General features: G+C 50.2%; 2 pseudogenes; both read left to right on the forward strand.

The window, feature by feature from the left end:
- Nucleotides 1-1757: 1757 nt before the first annotated feature.
- On the forward strand, nt 1758-1875 carry LOC126452589 (5S ribosomal RNA; annotated as a pseudogene).
- Nucleotides 1876-7736: 5861 nt separating this feature from the next.
- LOC126452590 (5S ribosomal RNA) lies at nt 7737-7854 on the forward strand (annotated as a pseudogene).
- Nucleotides 7855-12118: the final 4264 nt, after the last annotated feature.

Consider the following 12118-nt stretch of genomic DNA (forward strand, 5'->3'; position numbering starts at 1 on the left):
TTTAATGTAAAACATGTAAAGAAGTGTTCCAAGAAAACAACAAAATATCAAACAGTGTAAATCATGTCATTAATGTGGCCTCTCACTCAGATTCTCTCTTTCTCTCGCTCTCTCCACTCAAGGTACGTTTTTCCTTTCTCTTATCTTTTTTTTGTGTTTTGATTTCTTGTTTTGTTGTGTTTTATTAATGTGCTGGATGTATGTATGTATATATACATATACAGATATAAGTATATAAATTTCGGCCCATCATGTGCTTAAACGTAGCATCCCTCTTTGCCACTAACAAAATATTAACATTAGACATTCTTTGCACCAAATCCCGTGTAAACTGTTGCGTCCACCCTTAGCCAATACATTAACAATCTCCTGCTTTCACGAATTTACCCACATAGATGCTCTGGTGTATATTCCATATTCGCTTTAGCAAACTTGCCAAAATAGGCCCACTTAAATACCATAGATGAATACAACTTTCCTTTTTTTGTACTCTAAATTTAAGAAAAAATCAAAGTAACGTAATTTTGTAATTAAAAAAAGACATAAACAACAGACAGTGAAAATTTAGCTGAAGGACACTCAGTGGAAAGTTTTGTAACTCAACCAAAAGACTACTCAAAGAACAATCAAAACAGAAAACGACAAAATGAAAATAACCGATCAATAATCAAGCTCAGCACTTCATGTAAAGATCTGTAATTGTTAAAAATTGTAAATAAAAGTTTATAAACGTTACAAAAAAAAGGTGCTGTTGGCTCCCCTTCATTTTCTCCTTTTTACGCCGCTATCCCTGCCGGCCCTCTTTTTATACTACCTTCCTTTTGTGACAAACGTGCTTCCTTAAGCATTTTAAAAGTGCTAGCAATGCCTTGAAAATAACGAAACACTACGAATCGACAGATATGATCTGAAATAAGTCAGGGCCACCTACTGTTTCGTAGCAGTGCAAAACTCCACAAAAAAAAGAAAATAAACGACTGTAATAAACATAAGATACGATATTAATGGCCTCAGTTCGAAGAAGAATGTGCCAAGGAAGATTTCTTAAAAGTGCCTGAAGATAACAAAACAGTATGAACCGACAGAAATGTTCTGAAATACGTCAGGGCTTATTGTTTTGTAGCAGTGTACGACTGCAAACTTGTAAACAAAAATGTATCTTTCGTCGCTAGAAGAGATGGATGCTTTGGCGACCCTCCTGTGCCTTGTGTCCCTGTTTTCGCACCTTTGCACAGGTCTACTGGCCGCAAACGACCTCTCGGACACGCCCGTTAGGCCCACGCCCGTCTCGCAGATGTTTCTCTTGCTTGTGCTGTCATATGGGCCACGACCCGAGCGGCAGCGAGCGGCAGTCGGGACAAGTCGGGACGGAAGGGGACAGGTGCGAATGCACTGCACGGATCACGCAAATATGTGGATGCGAAGCGCGCCGCGCGGCGTGTGTCAGGTGAGGAAGCTGCCGGGGGCGCCCTCCAGCAGGACACTGCTACACCCCGCACAGCCCCCCGCCGGATAACGGGAACAAGATGCGTCGCCCGCGAGTGTCGGACGCCGCACGCACCAAGCGAAACGAATGACAGGCGGCGCACCGAGCAGCCGCGTGTCTCGACGCCGGACGCGCACTCCGCGCCGCCTTCGAGGCTCCAGTTGTTGCGGAAGGACGTGCTCTGCGTCAAATGTGTCACCGAAAACCGCGATTGTGTGTGTTGGGAGAAGAGGCAGAGGCGCCTTCTGTCGTGCGGCTACAGTATAAGGGCGCCAACGGCCATACCATGTTGAATACACCGGTTCTCGTCCGATCACCGAAGTTAAGCAACATCGGGCCCGGTTAGTACTTGGATGGGTTACCGCCTGGGAACACCGGGGTCCCTGCCCCGGCCGTCACAGGTAGCGCGGGTGAGAAACGCCAGCAGAGCTCCGACTCGGAGGGCGAAGGTACAATGGAGACCGACGCAGCCCTGACCCCCACCCCCTCGCCCGCCGCGCGGCGGCCGAGGATCGCGGAGGTCGGCGCCCCCGCCCAGCCGACAGCTGCGCCTGCCAACAGCCTTGCCGCCCAGGCCGGGCCCACCGCCGACGCCGCCACGCCGTACAGCGAAATGCGTGAGCTTGCCATCAAAAAGCAAGTCACGAAACTGGCCCGCATTCTGAAGGAATCAGAAGGCGAGCCCAAAGAAAACAACGTGGACGTCCCGGCCGCGGGGAAAGCCAAAAAGCGACGGAGCAAGCGGCGAAGTCGCAGCCGTGAAAAAGACGAAAAGATGGACGTATCGGAAGCGGAGGAGTCAGATACGGCAGCCGCAACCAAAAAGGCTACAACCCCTAAGGCAGAGGACGTAGTCCTGCGGCCGGAACGGCCACAGCACTCCACAGACCCGCCTCCACAAAGCGATTAAATGCAACAGGGCCCGGGCTCAGTATACAGTGTAATTACGTGTAACGTGAACCGAATGACCGTCGCACTAAAATTAGACGCACTAATTGACTTCCTGCAGCACAAAGCCGCAAACGTGGCTATGTTACAGGAGGTAGTCACGACGGCTATAGAACAGGTACCGGGATACGAAGTCATCTGCAACATCGACGTAGAAACTCGCTGCGGAATTGCCACACTAATCAGGCACGGCCTCGAATTCGGCGATGTGAAAATGATGCCCGACGGACGCGGAATAGCGGTGTAGGTGGTAGACACTGATTTTGTAAACATTTACGCACCGTCGGGAACGGAAAACAAGCGTGCCAGGAGCAAATTTTACAACGAGGACATCTGCGAGCTACTAGTTCACAGCAACAACGTCGTGCTGGCAGGTGACTTCAACTGCGTAATTTCACCCGAAGACCAGATCCCGGTACCCAACTTGTGCGCCGAACTGCAGGATTTAGATAGGCGTCTAAAATTAGCAGACACCTGGCGTCTACTACACCAAAACCACACAGTGTTCATGTACCTGTATAACCGCGGCATAAGCAGAATCGATAGAGTGTACGTAAACAGAGAGATGGCCACCTCTGTGACACAAGTAGAAGTCTGCCCTGTGATCTTCTCAGATCACTGTGCCTATCAGTGCAAACTCCGTCTACCGAGAAGCAAGCTTCGAACAGGAAGAGGAACGTGGAAGCTAAATACAAGCCACCTCACGGACGGGAAGCTGAAGCAGGAAATTGCCGACACGATCCAGGCATGCAGAGAGCGGCGAGGCGAGTACAATACCACTATTGAGTGGTGGGTAGAACACGCCAAACCGCAAGTAAGACGGGAACCGATCAGGCACAGCGCTGAGAAGGCTTTCTGGAAAAGGAACACGGCAGACTTCTACACTAGATTGCCTACGAGACGCAATGGACGCCCCTGCGGATGACGAACTGTTTCTGCCGCGGATAAGAAGACTGAAGGCACGTATACTGAGCCTGAAAAGAGACAAAATGAGAGGAGTCGTCGCATGTAGCCAGACAAACGGCGAAATCGAAGAAGAACCTGCCACGCTGCACCACCTGCACAGGGAAAGACAGAGGGCTAATAGCAAACAAATAAGGCAACTCGTCGACAAGGACGGGAACAGGTTAACGCCAAAGAAAGACATCTTGAGCCACGTCGAAGACCATTTCAACGACCTGTTCCGAGGAGAAGAAAATGACGACGGAGAAATGGCGAGGATCCTGCAAGAAACCCGTCGGATCCTCACCAACGCAGACCGGGCACTACTGAACGAAAACGTCACAGATGATGTGAAAGCCGCCATCAAAGACAGCAGAAACGGAAGAGCACCAGGCGCAGACGGAATCCCAACAGAATTCTACACTGCGCTCTGGGGCACAGTCGGCGGAATACTCACCGAAATAGTAAATGAAGTTCTGAACGGGACAGAATTGCCTTCAAAATTCCTGCAAGGGACGGTGATTCTGCTCCCCAAAACGAAGGCAGCCAACTAAATAGAAGACTTTCGGCCAATAATCGTTCTAAATTCAGACTACATAATAGCAGCAAAGTGCCTGGCTGCAAACATCAAAGTCGCTCTAAAGAAAGCCATTAGCCCATCGCAAACCTGTCCAATGGTTGGCAGGAACATTTTCGACGCCGTCCGCACATACAGGGACATCATAGCCCACGCAGCAACAACGAGGAGACCCGCAGCCGTAATCTCTGTCGATTTCCACAAGGCTTTCGACAGGATCAGTCACCGGTACCTGCTGAAAACCATCGCACGCCTCGGATTCGGACCAAAATTCAGTAGAACAATCAGGAACGTCATCACAAATGCCACCTCAAAAGTAACAATAAACGGATGGACTTCCAAGTCAATAAGACTGGGAAGATCCGTCAGGCAAGGATGTCCATTATCGATGGATCTTTTCACAACAGCTCTTGATCCCCTACTTCGAAAACTAACAGCTGAAGACGGAGGATACACAATGGGTGCAACAAACATCGCATGTATGGCCTATGCCGACGACATGGGCATCTTCATTCAAAACGAGGACGAACTAGAAATAATCCAGCCTATCATGGATTCCTTTGAAAGAGCTTCAGGTGCCAAAACGAATCCGAGGAAGACAGTGCTACTACCAATAGGCAACGGCAGACTGCGACCAGCGAGACAGTGGTACCTAGTGACAAACAACCATACAGCACTCGAAGTGGAACTACAGCAGTGCCCTCTGAAAATGGCAGCACAAAACTGGCGCAGCGTCTTGAACACGACGAGAGGGCTCGTGAGAACACACGCGAACCGGAGCCTGACGCTGAGCCAAAGAGTCCAGTTGGTAAACGAAACGATCCTGTCGAAAGCGTGGTACATGGCCCAAATACTATCTGCTCCGACAGAAATTGCGCGAGCGATAGGAGGCGCGGTGTACTACCTGCTGTGGAGGCGGGAAATCTTCAAGGTCTCCCAGACGACGTGCTTCCTGTCGAGGGACGAACGCGGACTCGGTCTGACGGACGTAAAGACGAAATGCGCGGCACTGCTTCTACACCGTGCGATGAAAATGGCGAACCAGAACAATAACAGTATAACGTCCAGCCTGATCAACGAATACAAACCTGAATCTGAAGAGGCTCCTGTAGACACTACGCACATACCATTCAAGTTGCGGCACATAAAACAGATGGCAATCGACAAGAGTTACATCACCACGGTCGTTGTCAACCCACAACAAAGAACGGCGAGAAACATCTAAAGCGCTCTGAGGGGGAAGGCAAGAAAGTCCAAAATAGAGACGAGACTTCCAGACCATGACTGGCCACAGGTCTGGAAGAATGTCTCGGAACGGACACTTCCTGAGCACGCCAGGGACACGTGGTACAAAATCATCCACCAAACAGTGCCGACAAACGAAAAACTGGCACGCATAAAAATGCGGGAATCCCCAATCTGCGAGCTCTGCAACCAGACCGACACCATCGAACATCGTTTTGGCTGCAGAGAGAGCGGGGAAATATGGGCGGCAGCGAGAAGAATGATCGCCCACATCAACAGAACCGACGAGAGGGCGATACATGTCTCAGCTGTCACTGTTCCGGACGCGAAGCCTTTCCCCAACGCAAAACGCCTGGCCACAATGTGGATCATCGCCATGACGGCACACGCCATCGTCACCAAACGGCAGACCGACAAGGCGCAGTTCCTCACGGACCTGTGGGAGGAACACAGGAGGGCCAAACAGCGATCCAAGTACCGAGAGACCTTCCAGAACTTCCTGCAGGTCCCGCTGGACGCCGCCTTCCGAGACGCCTTCAACACGACGTGACCGACGCCCTCCCACAACACCCAAACCCCAGTCGCTGAGGACGTCGCCCACCGAACCCTCCAATGACCCGACGGCAAGAGTGGTGCAGTGCGGAAAGCGTTGGCGAAAATGTGCGCAAAGTAAAAATGTGTATGTGTAGCAGTGTCACAGTGAAAGTTACGTGTGCCATTCGTAGTCAAAAGTGTCCGATAGTCAAATACAGCAGGCAAAAGGAAATAATCAGCCATAAATTTAATGTAAAACATGTAAAGAAGTGTTCCAAGAAAACAACAAAATATCAAACAGTGTAAATCATGTCATTAATGTGGCCTCTCACTCAGATTCTCTCTTTCTCTCGCTCTCTCCACTCAAGGTACGTTTTTCCTTTCTCTTATCTTTTTTTTGTGTTTTGATTTCTTGTTTTGTTGTGTTTTATTAATGTGCTGGATGTATGTATGTATATATACATATACAGATATAAGTATATAAATTTCGGCCCATCATGTGCTTAAACGTAGCATCCCTCTTTGCCACTAACAAAATATTAACATTAGACATTCTTTGCACCAAATCCCGTGTAAACTGTTGCGTCCACCCTTAGCCAATACATTAACAATCTCCTGCTTTCACGAATTTACCCACATAGATGCTCTGGTGTATATTCCATATTCGCTTTAGCAAACTTGCCAAAATAGGCCCACTTAAATACCATAGATGAATACAACTTTCCTTTTTTTGTACTCTAAATTTAAGAAAAAATCAAAGTAACGTAATTTTGTAATTAAAAAAAGACATAAACAACAGACAGTGAAAATTTAGCTGAAGGACACTCAGTGGAAAGTTTTGTAACTCAACCAAAAGACTACTCAAAGAACAATCAAAACAGAAAACGACAAAATGAAAATAACCGATCAATAATCAAGCTCAGCACTTCATGTAAAGATCTGTAATTGTTAAAAATTGTAAATAAAAGTTTATAAACGTTACAAAAAAAAAGGTGCTGTTGGCTCCCCTTCATTTTCTCCTTTTTACGCCGCTATCCCTGCCGGCCCTCTTTTTATACTACCTTCCTTTTGTGACAAACGTGCTTCCTTAAGCATTTTAAAAGTGCTAGCAATGCCTTGAAAATAACGAAACACTACGAATCGACAGATATGATCTGAAATAAGTCAGGGCCACCTACTGTTTCGTAGCAGTGCAAAACTCCACAAAAAAAAGAAAATAAACGACTGTAATAAACATAAGATACGATATTAATGGCCTCAGTTCGAAGAAGAATGTGCCAAGGAAGATTTCTTAAAAGTGCCTGAAGATAACAAAACAGTATGAACCGACAGAAATGTTCTGAAATACGTCAGGGCTTATTGTTTTGTAGCAGTGTACGACTGCAAACTTGTAAACAAAAATGAATCTTTCGTCGCTAGAAGAGATGGATGCTTTGGCGACCCTCCTGTGCCTTGTGTCCCTGTTTTCGCACCTTTGCACAGGTCTACTGGCCGCAAACGACCTCTCGGACACGCCCGTTAGGCCCACGCCCGTCTCGCAGATGTTTCTCTTGCTTGTGCTGTCATATGGGCCACGACCCGAGCGGCAGCGAGCGGCAGTCGGGACAAGTCGGGACGGAAGGGGACAGGTGCGAATGCACTGCACGGATCACGCAAATATGTGGATGCGAAGCGCGCCGCGCGGCGTGTGTCAGGTGAGGAAGCTGCCGGGGGCGCCCTCCAGCAGGACACTGCTACACCCCGCACAGCCCCCCGCCGGATAACGGGAACAAGATGCGTCGCCCGCGAGTGTCGGACGCCGCACGCACCAAGCGAAACGAATGACAGGCGGCGCACCGAGCAGCCGCGTGTCTCGACGCCGGACGCGCACTCCGCGCCGCCTTCGAGGCTCCAGTTGTTGCGGAAGGACGTGCTCTGCGTCAAATGTGTCACCGAAAACCGCGATTGTGTGTGTTGGGAGAAGAGGCAGAGGCGCCTTCTGTCGTGCGGCTACAGTATAAGGGCGCCAACGGCCATACCATGTTGAATACACCGGTTCTCGTCCGATCACCGAAGTTAAGCAACATCGGGCCCGGTTAGTACTTGGATGGGTTACCGCCTGGGAACACCGGGGTCCCTGCCCCGGCCGTCACAGGTAGCGCGGGTGAGAAACGCCAGCAGAGCTCCGACTCGGAGGGCGAAGGTACAATGGAGACCGACGCAGCCCTGACCCCCACCCCCTCGCCCGCCGCGCGGCGGCCGAGGATCGCGGAGGTCGGCGCCCCCGCCCAGCCGACAGCTGCGCCTGCCAACAGCCTTGCCGCCCAGGCCGGGCCCACCGCCGACGCCGCCACGCCGTACAGCGAAATGCGTGAGCTTGCCATCAAAAAGCAAGTCACGAAACTGGCCCGCATTCTGAAGGAATCAGAAGGCGAGCCCAAAGAAAACAACGTGGACGTCCCGGCCGCGGGGAAAGCCAAAAAGCGACGGAGCAAGCGGCGAAGTCGCAGCCGTGAAAAAGACGAAAAGATGGACGTATCGGAAGCGGAGGAGTCAGATACGGCAGCCGCAACCAAAAAGGCTACAACCCCTAAGGCAGAGGACGTAGTCCTGCGGCCGGAACGGCCACAGCACTCCACAGACCCGCCTCCACAAAGCGATTAAATGCAACAGGGCCCGGGCTCAGTATACAGTGTAATTACGTGTAACGTGAACCGAATGACCGTCGCACTAAAATTAGACGCACTAATTGACTTCCTGCAGCACAAAGCCGCAAACGTGGCTATGTTACAGGAGGTAGTCACGACGGCTATAGAACAGGTACCGGGATACGAAGTCATCTGCAACATCGACGTAGAAACTCGCTGCGGAATTGCCACACTAATCAGGCACGGCCTCGAATTCGGCGATGTGAAAATGATGCCCGACGGACGCGGAATAGCGGTGTAGGTGGTAGACACTGATTTTGTAAACATTTACGCACCGTCGGGAACGGAAAACAAGCGTGCCAGGAGCAAATTTTACAACGAGGACATCTGCGAGCTACTAGTTCACAGCAACAACGTCGTGCTGGCAGGTGACTTCAACTGCGTAATTTCACCCGAAGACCAGATCCCGGTACCCAACTTGTGCGCCGAACTGCAGGATTTAGATAGGCGTCTAAAATTAGCAGACACCTGGCGTCTACTACACCAAAACCACACAGTGTTCATGTACCTGTATAACCGCGGCATAAGCAGAATCGATAGAGTGTACGTAAACAGAGAGATGGCCACCTCTGTGACACAAGTAGAAGTCTGCCCTGTGATCTTCTCAGATCACTGTGCCTATCAGTGCAAACTCCGTCTACCGAGAAGCAAGCTTCGAACAGGAAGAGGAACGTGGAAGCTAAATACAAGCCACCTCACGGACGGGAAGCTGAAGCAGGAAATTGCCGACACGATCCAGGCATGCAGAGAGCGGCGAGGCGAGTACAATACCACTATTGAGTGGTGGGTAGAACACGCCAAACCGCAAGTAAGACGGGAACCGATCAGGCACAGCGCTGAGAAGGCTTTCTGGAAAAGGAACACGGCAGACTTCTACACTAGATTGCCTACGAGACGCAATGGACGCCCCTGCGGATGACGAACTGTTTCTGCCGCGGATAAGAAGACTGAAGGCACGTATACTGAGCCTGAAAAGAGACAAAATGAGAGGAGTCGTCGCATGTAGCCAGACAAACGGCGAAATCGAAGAAGAACCTGCCACGCTGCACCACCTGCACAGGGAAAGACAGAGGGCTAATAGCAAACAAATAAGGCAACTCGTCGACAAGGACGGGAACAGGTTAACGCCAAAGAAAGACATCTTGAGCCACGTCGAAGACCATTTCAACGACCTGTTCCGAGGAGAAGAAAATGACGACGGAGAAATGGCGAGGATCCTGCAAGAAACCCGTCGGATCCTCACCAACGCAGACCGGGCACTACTGAACGAAAACGTCACAGATGATGTGAAAGCCGCCATCAAAGACAGCAGAAACGGAAGAGCACCAGGCGCAGACGGAATCCCAACAGAATTCTACACTGCGCTCTGGGGCACAGTCGGCGGAATACTCACCGAAATAGTAAATGAAGTTCTGAACGGGACAGAATTGCCTTCAAAATTCCTGCAAGGGACGGTGATTCTGCTCCCCAAAACGAAGGCAGCCAACTAAATAGAAGACTTTCGGCCAATAATCGTTCTAAATTCAGACTACATAATAGCAGCAAAGTGCCTGGCTGCAAACATCAAAGTCGCTCTAAAGAAAGCCATTAGCCCATCGCAAACCTGTCCAATGCTTGGCAGGAACATTTTCGACGCCGTCCGCACATACAGGGACATCATAGCCCACGCAGCAACAACGAGGAGACCCGCAGCCGTAATCTCTGTCGATTTCCACAAGGCTTTCGACAGGATCAGTCACCGGTACCTGCTGAAAACCATCGCACGCCTCGGATTCGGACCAAAATTCAGTAGAACAATCAGGAACGTCATCACAAATGCCACCTCAAAAGTAACAATAAACGGATGGACTTCCAAGTCAATAAGACTGGGAAGATCCGTCAGGCAAGGATGTCCATTATCGATGGATCTTTTCACAACAGCTCTTGATCCCCTACTTCGAAAACTAACAGCTGAAGACGGAGGATACACAATGGGTGCAACAAACATCGCATGTATGGCCTATGCCGACGACATGGGCATCTTCATTCAAAACGAGGACGAACTAGAAATAATCCAGCCTATCATGGATTCCTTTGAAAGAGCTTCAGGTGCCAAAACGAATCCGAGGAAGACAGTGCTACTACCAATAGGCAACGGCAGACTGCGACCAGCGAGACAGTGGTACCTAGTGACAAACAACCATACAGCACTCGAAGTGGAACTACAGCAGTGCCCTCTGAAAATGGCAGCACAAAACTGGCGCAGCGTCTTGAACACGACGAGAGGGCTCGTGAGAACACACGCGAACCGGAGCCTGACGCTGAGCCAAAGAGTCCAGTTGGTAAACGAAACGATCCTGTCGAAAGCGTGGTACATGGCCCAAATACTATCTGCTCCGACAGAAATTGCGCGAGCGATAGGAGGCGCGGTGTACTACCTGCTGTGGAGGCGGGAAATCTTCAAGGTCTCCCAGACGACGTGCTTCCTGTCGAGGGACGAACGCGGACTCGGTCTGACGGACGTAAAGACGAAATGCGCGGCACTGCTTCTACACCGTGCGATGAAAATGGCGAACCAGAACAATAACAGTATAACGTCCAGCCTGATCAACGAATACAAACCTGAATCTGAAGAGGCTCCTGTAGACACTACGCACATACCATTCAAGTTGCGGCACATAAAACAGATGGCAATCGACAAGAGTTACATCACCACGGTCGTTGTCAACCCACAACAAAGAACGGCGAGAAACATCTAAAGCGCTCTGAGGGGGAAGGCAAGAAAGTCCAAAATAGAGACGAGACTTCCAGACCATGACTGGCCACAGGTCTGGAAGAATGTCTCGGAACGGACACTTCCTGAGCACGCCAGGGACACGTGGTACAAAATCATCCACCAAACAGTGCCGACAAACGAAAAACTGGCACGCATAAAAATGCGGGAATCCCCAATCTGCGAGCTCTGCAACCAGACCGACACCATCGAACATCGTTTTGGCTGCAGAGAGAGCGGGGAAATATGGGCGGCAGCGAGAAGAATGATCGCCCACATCAACAGAACCGACGAGAGGGCGATACATGTCTCAGCTGTCACTGTTCCGGACGCGAAGCCTTTCCCCAACGCAAAACGCCTGGCCACAATGTGGATCATCGCCATGACGGCACACGCCATCGTCACCAAACGGCAGACCGACAAGGCGCAGTTCCTCACGGACCTGTGGGAGGAACACAGGAGGGCCAAACAGCGATCCAAGTACCGAGAGACCTTCCAGAACTTCCTGCAGGTCCCGCTGGACGCCGCCTTCCGAGACGCCTTCAACACGACGTGACCGACGCCCTCCCACAACACCCAAACCCCAGTCGCTGAGGACGTCGCCCACCGAACCCTCCAATGACCCGACGGCAAGAGTGGTGCAGTGCGGAAAGCGTTGGCGAAAATGTGCGCAAAGTAAAAATGTGTATGTGTAGCAGTGTCACAGTGAAAGTTACGTGTGCCATTCGTAGTCAAAAGTGTCCGATAGTCAAATACAGCAGGCAAAAGGAAATAATCAGCCATAAATTTAATGTAAAACATGTAAAGAAGTGTTCCAAGAAAACAACAAAATATCAAACAGTGTAAATCATGTCATTAATGTGGCCTCTCACTCAGATTCTCTCTTTCTCTCGCTCTCTCCACTCAAGGTACGTTTTTCCTTTCTCTTATCTTTTTTTTGTGTTTTG

This window comes from Schistocerca serialis, unplaced genomic scaffold (genome assembly GCF_023864345.2).
Source record: "Schistocerca serialis cubense isolate TAMUIC-IGC-003099 unplaced genomic scaffold, iqSchSeri2.2 HiC_scaffold_900, whole genome shotgun sequence".
In the NCBI taxonomy this organism is placed as follows: domain Eukaryota; kingdom Metazoa; phylum Arthropoda; class Insecta; order Orthoptera; family Acrididae; genus Schistocerca; species Schistocerca serialis.